Source organism: Gavialis gangeticus, unplaced genomic scaffold, assembly GCF_001723915.1.
Source record: "Gavialis gangeticus isolate Ggan-Ray unplaced genomic scaffold, GavGan_comp1, whole genome shotgun sequence".
Taxonomy (NCBI): domain Eukaryota; kingdom Metazoa; phylum Chordata; order Crocodylia; family Gavialidae; genus Gavialis; species Gavialis gangeticus.
The window spans coordinates 123,583,265-123,593,493 of record NW_017729024.1 but is presented as its reverse complement, the minus strand read 5'-3'; positions in this window follow the sequence as shown (position 1 = coordinate 123,593,493).

Below are 10,229 nucleotides of genomic sequence, written 5' to 3'. Positions count from 1 at the left end.
GCAGCAATTTGGATTCTGCTGGACTGGGTTGAAACATTGGGTAGAACAGAATGAAGGTTTCTTCCCTCAAGCTATGTGACAGCTCTACCAAGTCAGCTGTGGAAAACTTGGTGTTCTCTACATACTAAATAGACATGGCTTGAAAGACCTAAGCAGCCAGATTAAACCCACTGACTCATCTGTTTAACCCAAATGTCTTCCACTGAATTACAGAGGTGGAATTGAAGATGAAATTTGACCGAGTAATGCAGTGACAATAGAAATAGGTAGAAAAATAAATTAATAGATGAATGTTGACAACTGTTTTCTGATCAGAAGCTGTAATTCTAACTCAGATTTTAAGTGGTATAACACATAGGTTATAACAGAAGACAAACTCAGGTTGCTGTAGTTGCATCATCTTACAGCAGTGACAGATTTAGACCACCTGAATGTCTACCTGTGTCTAGCTATTACAGGTTGAATTGAAATCCAACTCCCTCACCTAAAAAAACAAACAAACCCTGCATCCCCCAACTCCCCGCAACACACACACACACACGCACGCACGCACACGCACACAGAGCCAGGCAAATCACTTGCATCTAAATTGGCAATGGCTTTTTCAAGTCTCTTCTTAGGTATTAGTTTAGCAAATTTATGTGGAACGTTGAACTATAATGCTACACAGGCAGGCAGGACACAGGAGCCTTGTAGTGCATCCTCCCAATCCAAGGAAAACCATGGCATGAATGAGACTTTTAATCTTAGAACTAAGGTTGGGTGCTTCTCAATGTAACTCTTGGGTAAGTAATTAATTTGCTGGTAGACCACAGTGTTGTATGATTTTATGTTATCTTTATCATCACTGATGAAGGGGTAGTTTTTGTGTCTGCAGTCGTATCTTTCCATGGCATTTTTTGAGTCTGCTATAGAGAAGGATCTAGCAGTCATTAGCACTGTGGACTGAAAGAAAGAAAGAAATAGTAGAGAGACAAGTAACCTGAGACTGTTTATATAAGGATGCTCATTTCTATGGAGAGGGGCTGAATCCCTTAAGTTGTTTTGAATATTGGGATGTCCCTGGGCCTGGGTGGAGACGGAAAAGATATTCAATCTCTCCTGCTACTGTTTGATCTCTATAGCTACTCCAGTGCATTTCCTGGAATTTCAGAAGTTTATTCACAAAATCTCATGTTTCTGCCAATGATGCCAATTTGCTGAAGTTTCAATATTGCCCTTAGCAATGTTGATTTTCAACACAGAGGCAGTAAGATGGCTTCCCCACCTGGTGGCTGTCTTGAAAGAAGAGCTCTGGGGTACCGTGGAGAATGTATGGTTGGATCATGTCAGAAAGCAAATACTTTATATCCAAACCCTGCACTTCCTCCCAGACAAGATAAGAGAAACTTTAGTGAGACAGTCTCTAAGAGATGCTGTAGTCTGAATTCCCTGCTCCCACCCTTTTATAAGAGGGAGTTATGCTTGTCTGTATTGGTGTTACTTCACCTGTCCCAACATCAGAGTTCAAACCAGGAGTGACTGGGATCAGGAGGTTTCAGAGCAGGGCATGGCAGGGTTGGGGTACACTCTGTTCAGCAATGAATGCAATTTTTTTCTCTCTTAATCTGTGTGCTGTGCAGCACCAGTAACTATGGTGTCTTTCTTGATTGTCTGTACCAAGAAAGAATTGGAAAGTTTCATTCTTGTAAGTGATACTTTTTTGAGTAAACATCCCCTGGGTTCCTGTGACGTGTAACTAATGGAGTGCTAAACTCTCAGGACTGGTTTAAAACTCAGAAAGTACACGTGTTGCCAATCCATCATGTTCCTAAAACTAATTAACATAGCAGGGACACAATAAAGCTCCAGAACCTACACGCATTACTCATCTTGAATTACCATTTTATAACAGTCTCTTTATTGACCTAACAAAAGCACAGATTGGGAAAATGAGAGAAGAGAATACATCTCAACTAGACTTAACCAAAAGGAAAAGATGCTGAAAGACATTTGTTATTATTCATTATTATTATGTCATAGAATGTAATTTTAAGTCATCCAGAGCCATTTTTAGATGCAGCAGATATGTATCCCAAAAAGCATTCATGTATATTCAACCTTGCAGGGCTTGAATCTGAAGTCTGAGTAGAAGCACAAAATGTCATTGACTTCCATGGAAGGTTTGGTTACTTTTAAATGTCTGATTCTGTTTCCCAGGTGATCAGGAAACTTTGAACACTGAGTTCAGTTCACAGACCCAAGTCCTGAGACCGCAGGACTGGATCCACAGTAGTGGTGTTACTAGGACAGGTTGACCAGGGCAGCTGCCCTGGGTACTGACTTGTGGGGGCCAGAAGAAAATAGCTGCCACTGGAGCCACACAATCATACCAGTGGTAAACAGAACTTGCTGCCCCTATGTGTGGCAGCTGCTCCAGGTGCCCAGCTGCATTGTTACGCCTCTGTTCTACAGTACTATTCAATGATACTATTACTAGCATCATTGTCTTTGGCATCTCTTGAGTTTTCTTTGTAATCAGTTTTAAAATAACCAGGGAGTGGACAATCAAAACTGTTTACTGGATGGGTGAGAATTTATAATAGATGCAGTATTTCTAAGATTAATATTTAATGTTGGGGATTATGATATAATTATTTTATTGACCTAAGTCACTATTGTGACCATTGATTTAGAGAATTACAGTGACATCAACCTAGAGTAAAGAAGTAGTCAGGCAGGCCACACAATATTTGCATGGTTTCATTGTAACAATGCACAAATGGGTAAAATTATGGTCCCATGGAAGACTAAGAGCAATGGCCTCAAGTTGCAGCAGGGGAATTTTAGGTTGGAGATTAGGAGGAACTTTCTGACTATGGGGGTGAAAACATTCTATCTGAAATGCTGCTGTTTTGACATCTTGAAATGGACGGAAAGAGTACCCTGTAGGCTGGGACCCTTGAGTAGCTACCCAGATAAAGACTGGTAAAGAAAAAACTAATCTATAAATTCAAATAACAGTAGAAATCAGAGTGATGATGAATTTATCTCACTTTGATTTGATTTGACCATATATGTTTCTAAGCTTGCAGGTTCCTCACTCTTAGCCTACTTAGTGAAGCAAGCAACAATAGATGACTCCTCAAGCTTCCTTTGAACAACCTGGTGTTACCTTGGACAAACTGAACATGGTAAAGCACACTCTACAAAGCATCACTCTGTAAGAAGTTAAAAAGCATTACCCATAGACTCTATCTAATTCCCACTTGAATCTAAAGGGGACTTTCTATTTACTTTATTGACCCAATGGAGCTGAAGCAAACCTTGTCACCCCCAAATTGATTAATTTTGTGCCTTGTTGGAGCAGTTAGACATTGGTGTAGTTGAAATCAAGTTGCATGGACAAAGACTGCAAATTACGCGAGTATCATAAATAATCAGTCACTTAGTAGACGGTGACTGTCTAACCTAATGGTTACGACACTCTCACCTAGACAGAGGAAATCTCTACCCCAGTGATTATTTAAGGATTTCATACCAAGTGGAACGTATTCAACAGAGAGGACTTGGAGAATCCCTTTCCTTTCTAACCCAGAATCCCCCATGGCCTGGTGGGTAGAGTATTTTCCTGGGAGGGGGGGTCATATTCCCTCGTGGCACAGAAGGAAACTGAACCTCTATCTACTCATAACTTCGGAGCTACCAGATAAAAGGGGATGCCCCCCTTTCTAGCCTTGCTTTGAAAGTACTGACTCGGGTTCCTGCCTTCAGGAGAGTGATCACAGTTGTGAATCCAAAGTTCAAATGGGCCCCTTCCTCCTGATCAGAGCATGGAGTTAGGTGCCCAAGTCCATAAAAGGGGGATGGCCTACACCCTGTTATTGACATTTCTTAATACCTAGTTTAACAGCTTCCCACTCAACATGCTGGCCTCCTTGGAGCCTGTTCTTAGGTGCATATTTTCCCTCATACCTTGTATAAGGGGCATAGGCATGTGACTCTGGGTTATGAAGTGCAGTAGGCAGTAGGCTGCCTAAAAGCAAGGGGCTGCAATGCCCTAAGTTCCCCTTGGGAATCCAGCAATAAGAGCCTACAAGGTGGGAGGCAAGATAGCACTGAGGCATTGGTGATGGGTAGGGGGTGCACACAGTTGCACATGTACCCCCTGAGACTGGCTGCTGCCAGCAAGTTCTGCAGGTAGTTGCTGCTCATCCCCCCCCCACCCCCTCATGCTGCTGGCGGTGTCTGCAGGCGGTTGCAGATCTCTGCTTGGTGCTTGCCACCCCCCACACCACCGAGACCACTGTGGCCGCCTGTGTGAGATCCCCACTTGGCCTGCCCTTGCTGCCAATGTCACCGTGGCTGCCTACGGGTGGTCCGCGCTCACTGCTGCCATGCCCTCGCTGCCGACACTGCTGCCTCTGCCTGTGGGTGGTCACCGTGCCCCCCCCCCCGCCTCAGGAGGCACGAGGCATTAATACACTGAAGTCATTGCTCCGACCTACCTCCATTGGCCAGTTGAACTTGCTGGGCATGTCAATGGAGAGTATAGTGCATACTCCTCCATAGGAATGCAGTGTGCACCACCCAGGAGCCCCTGAAGGAGATTTTGTCTGTCTCTTCCTTCTGCACACCTGTTCCATATGGCAAATTTACCTTGTTGGTAAATCCAGCCCTGATTTGAAAGAAAAAAAGCACCTGAAAGGAACTGCAATGTGGATGAATGAATGAATTTGTTCAGTGGCACTACAGTAGGGATTAACTTTGCTTTTAGATATGAAAATCCTCAGAAAGGAAGATTACAGCATGCTTATGAAATGTTCAGTAAAAAATTAATTGTAGATACCATTAGCTATGCTTTCCTAAACTAACTAATATCCTGCTTTTTACATTTCTTCTGATGTAGCCTCCAACAGCATACAATCAACCAACTAGATTTGTACATATTACAGTGAACTCTTAGGGGGCAGACTCTGATAACCTTACTCATGTAGAATATCACCATACTCTGTGAATGATCCCATTGGCTTCAATGTAAACTGGCCCTTAGAGAGGACTGAATTTCTGTATAGAGACAAGCCTTAGCCTGCCTACCTTATTTTAAGTAGTACCTTACTCTGTGCCAGGTTTTGATGCCATTACTCATGTTGACTAATACCATGCGTCTCCAGTGGCCCTATTGACTTTAGAGCATACTACAACTTGATATATAAAGGGGGCCAGATTTGTCTATATTAATGGAGTCATTTTGCTGTAACATAGCTATATTAATGCTTACTCAGTTTTGCAGCTTCTCTAGTGACATCTCAAATATTTTGAATTTGATAAAAATGTATCCTTAGGAAAAAGATAAGAAAAATTAATTGCCTTTTAGTTTATTCTCTGTGACAGAGAATCAGCCCTCAGTATCCAGGACTATTAACTCTCCCTGCCCCCCCCACCCAACCCAGCACTTTCAGCATCTGGTTGACATTTGAATAAAGCTGCCAAAGTGCAAACAAGTTTTGAGACAACATCTACAGTGAACTCTGCATGCAGTGACTCTAAAAATATTTTTGGCTGAGTTATTTTTTAACGCCATATGTTCGGAAAAAAAGGCTTCACTAAAATTTATTGCAATAGAGATTTGCCAAACTACTTAAGACATTTGGGAAGATTACAGGGAACTACATTAGTTGCTGACTTGACAATTCGCTATGCTCCCACTTGTATATTGGATTTTTGATATTCATGCTGAGAGTTGATCCAACTTTCTAGTACGCTTTAGCAAAAGACCTGCCAAAAGTCTACAGATTTATTAAATACTGGCAAACCAAAGGTCAGCTCTGTTTATGAGCCACAGGAAAGTTGCCACTGATGGCACTTGCCCTTCTAATGGCAGCCTTCCTTTAAATTCAAAGTCCTAATACCTCATATTAAGGCTTACTCTAATTTGGAGTCTCTCTCTTGCTCTTTCTTTATGTACCATGACTGCAAATTTCAGGTATTTAGAAGAGCAGCAGCTATTTCAACCAAGTAATATTGTTATTCTAATTATAAACATATTTCTTTGGGCCTATGAACTGTATTACAATTACAGTGCAATAATACTTAGTTCCAAAATGGGTTGTTCCAGTACAGCTCTAGTTAGGGGCTGAATCCTTTAGGAAGGGAAGTCTGTTTTCTATTCCACGGTGGGTCAGCTGTGCTGGGAGCCATGGCCCTTCCCCCTCCATGACTGTTAGGATCCTGGGGTGCAACCCATTCCAAACAAGAAATAGCTCCTGTCCATAGTAGAGGAAAACAGGTGCACTCTGCATAATGCAGGACTTGTTTCAAATCCACTGATAACAATGAGAGACTTTTCATTGACTTCAGTCAACTTGGAAGCAACCTGTCAGTACACAACTGCAACACAGAAAAGGAATGAAGCAGTGGACTGATCCTTTCACTTTAATGGTGTAGTCTGGTTTTTACCAGCCTGTTATGGAAATCTTAACATGAGGCTAAATATCGCTCATCTTTCTTATGCAAACATTCAGTGAAGTCATTGGCAATGTCAACAACTGGAACTGGCAAGTCTGGCAATAGGATGTAGCATAGGCAATAAGATTTACACAATGGGCCATGTGACAGTCTTAGTTTTGAAAACATTCAGCTATGCATTTCCTGAATGTTTACTTCATGTTACATTACACTTTATTTAATGAAAAAGGAAGAGTCAAGCAGTGATACTCTGATGCCATAAAAATAGTTGCTTATGAGTAAAACAAACACTGGATTCATTTAAAATGTATTAACTTATATTTAACTATTAAATAGTAATGTAACTATTAAATAATAATTCACCTGTAGAATTATTCATTTAAGGAAGACATAAAATTCTCAGGAAGGAAATTGCATTCTCAATTCAATGACCTGCTTAGAAAGCCTAAGTGAAAAAAAATATTGCTGGCTGCTAATTTCTTGTAAAAGTTGTTCCCTGGGGAACACTGATTTTAAAATATTAACAAGTACACTTTACAATAAGAAATAATTAATGCTCATTGGACAAAACAACAGAAAGGGCAAACATCAGGGTTTCTGGCAAAACTGTAAGGGATTAACAAAAGTTTCATAATAGCAATCCATTAGTCAACTATTTTTATAGGATCAGAGCATCAGATTTCCTTTCTTTTTCATGAATATAAATCAATGCATCTATTTATGTTAATAAATAGAGATTAGCCTAATCTTTTAGCACAATTCAGATTCCCAGCTAATGTGTATCCAGACAGTTCCTTGAGCAATTAATCCCAGGGTTACACTCTTTACTTCTATGGAAATGGAGTAATAAGTAGATCATATGGGAGAATGCAAAAGGCAAGAAACATCTCTTGTTTTTGCAAATACAACTGAAAGCAAGCCAGTATTTGATTAAAAAGGGACTATACCCACCTAAATCTCATTTCTTATGGGCACTGAGCAGGTACAGAGAGTGGAAAGGGCTCTGAAGTTGAACAGCATGTGAGGAGGAATGGCTCTGATCCCGCTAGGATGAGTGTACTTCGGGCATGTGTCTCCCTAACCCAAAATATCCATCCCTTGCTAAGAAGAACAGCTGACTGATGTGGGCAGGGATTCAGCTTTGGATGAAAAAGCAGAAGCCCTAACCCAAGTACCATCCCCAGAGGACTTTACAGAGGAGGGAGCTGGGGGAGTGGGGGGACAATTTGTTTCAGATTAACTGGTAGCCTCTCTGACAAAACAAGCTGCAGGGATCGCAGGCGTTTGGCAATGTAATCTGTGCTAGACAGTGAGAGGAGAGGGCAGGATCAAAGCATTCTTCCAGGGGAAATTGCACCCAGGGTTGCCGTTTAGTTAGCCTCCCCTAACCTTGCCAATAAATTTTCTGGGAAAGAGAGGAGGCGGGGGACTGGGGAGGGGGGGTAGTGAAGGGGACAGCAGCTCCTGCACCTGCAGCTCTGCCATTTCCACACATGTTAGATCAATGCAAAGCAAGTCCCCTCTGCACTGCTCCCCTCAACCCTGAACACCGCCCTCCAGGGTCAGCCTTTCAAAGAAGAGTTTTCCCACTGGAGTCCTTACACAGACTCTTTTATCTTAAGAGCACTAACCCCATCCCTTTGACAGGCAAGGCCCAGGGCCCAGGTACACAGGGGCATCTCTCCACTGTCCCCTCTTTGCCCCCACCCCAAGCCTTTTTCAGCTACTAAGCTATACTGCCCCACTTGGTCTGAAGGGTGTTTGGGGCGAGTCAGCCTCCCACTGCCCTCTCTGCATTGCAGTGCCTCTGCTTGCCCCCAGGAAGAAGGGAAACCAAAGGGTTTTCTACCTTGGCTTCAGCTTACTTCAACCTTGGAATGGACAGGACTGGGTGCAGAATGACACAGCTCTTCCCTGGGATCTCAGCAGTCAGTGCCTTGGACTGTCTTCAAGGACCATCAGCTCATAACTAAAAGAAGACAGACATCAGTCTGATAATGAGCAGGAAGGTGCTATGCGGGCAGTAGAATTACAGAGAAGTAGGGCTGAAAAGGACCTCTAGAGGTCATCATTTTCAATCCCTTCCTGTTTACCCACAAGGGACTTGGTAGGTTAGGAGTGGGCTCCCAGATTGGAGAAGCCACTACAGGCACAGAGTAGGTACAGAGGGTGTTAAGGGCTCTGAAGCTGAATAGCACTTGAGGAGGGATGGATCTGATCCCATCAGGACGAATGTACTTTGGGCCCAATTTAGATTGGGACCAATTTGTCCCCTGTGGGAGAGAAGAACGGTGGGGTGGGCAGAGGTGGTGCATCAGAGTGGTTGTCTATGGTGTTTATGGACAGTAGGTATCACTGTTGGTGGCCCTTGTCTTGCTGATTCTCCCCCACCCGCCCCTACCCACCAACCAGAGGATGAGCCTCAACCTCAACCTACGTTCCCAAGTGTTGGCATAAGTGTTTGGGGGGAGGCACTCATGAATCTGTAGGACCCCGTTTATCTATGACCTATTCAGCACACATTTAATCCAACAGGGACAGGCAGGTCCTGCTAGGAGCAGGGGGTTGGACTAGAGGACCTCCTGAGGCCCCTTCCAAACCTCTTTTTCTGTGATTCTATGTGATTTTGCTCTTTTCCATCCAGTTCAAGTAGCTGGGGGCTGGGCTGGAGCTGCTGGTTCCTGCCTCGGGGCTGTCTTGCACAGCGGTTCTCAACCTTTTTTGTACCAGGACCCATTTGTAAACATTGATGACCGTGGGCAACTGGTGCCTCCTGAGTTTGGAGGGGCATGACCAGGAGGAGGGGTCCCCCCAGCAGCAAGCTGGTTCCCCCAGTGGCCAGTGGCTGAGCATGCCAGTGGCACAGCGCCGATGGAAGTGTTGGCACTTCCATGTGCAGCATGGCAGTGGAGCCAATTTCAGGGGGTTTACTAGCACTCTCCATGCCCCTTGCCAGTCGGAGCGCTCTCACTGTCAGGGGGACACCAGCACTCTTGGGGGGGGCATGTGCCCCCCTCTGCTCCCCCTATACATTACCTATGTTGATGATCAGTCTCCATTGACTGCCCCTCATTCCTGACCTGCTGCCTCCCCCCTCCAGGCCTCAGCCCTTCAGTGTGTGAGGCAGGGGGTGGGTGTGTGGGGTAGGGTGTGTGTGTGGGGGGGAGGAAGGGTCCAAAGGAGCCCCTTGCAAGCTGGGACTCTGACATCTTGCAAGGGAAAAGCTAGTGTTTCCCATGTTTTTCTCCTTTAAAGGAGAAAACATTTTTAAAAGTTGTCCATCCATTTTTAAAGTTTGTTCGCCACCCTTTCATATATTCTTGCCACCCACTTCTGGGTCGCAACCCACATGTTGAGCAACGCTGCCTTGCAGACCCAGCCTTGCTCACCAGGAGGGTAGTAAAGCACAACAGGCTTCCCAGACTGGCCATGCTCTTGCCCAGCACAAGGAAACCCCTGGATTGGGGGTGGGGGGACAGCCTCCATCCAGGAAGAGCACATACCAACTGCAGATGCTTCCTCAGCCTGAGGAAGGGTATTGAAAGCTCGCAAAGATTTTTTTTTTCCCAATTATTTGAGTTGGTTTAATAAAAGATTTCAGATTTACCCAAAGAACCGTGCGTGCCGGGGGAAGCAGCAGCCCCTCTGCAAGGTGGTACCCACTAACCCTGACGCAGGATCACGGGGAGGGCGGATGGAGGAAGAGATGCGGCGGAGCGGGTGCTGGCCGGGCTGCAGGCTCCCCTGCGGGGAGGGTGCCGGGGGGGGGGGGGGGGGTTTGT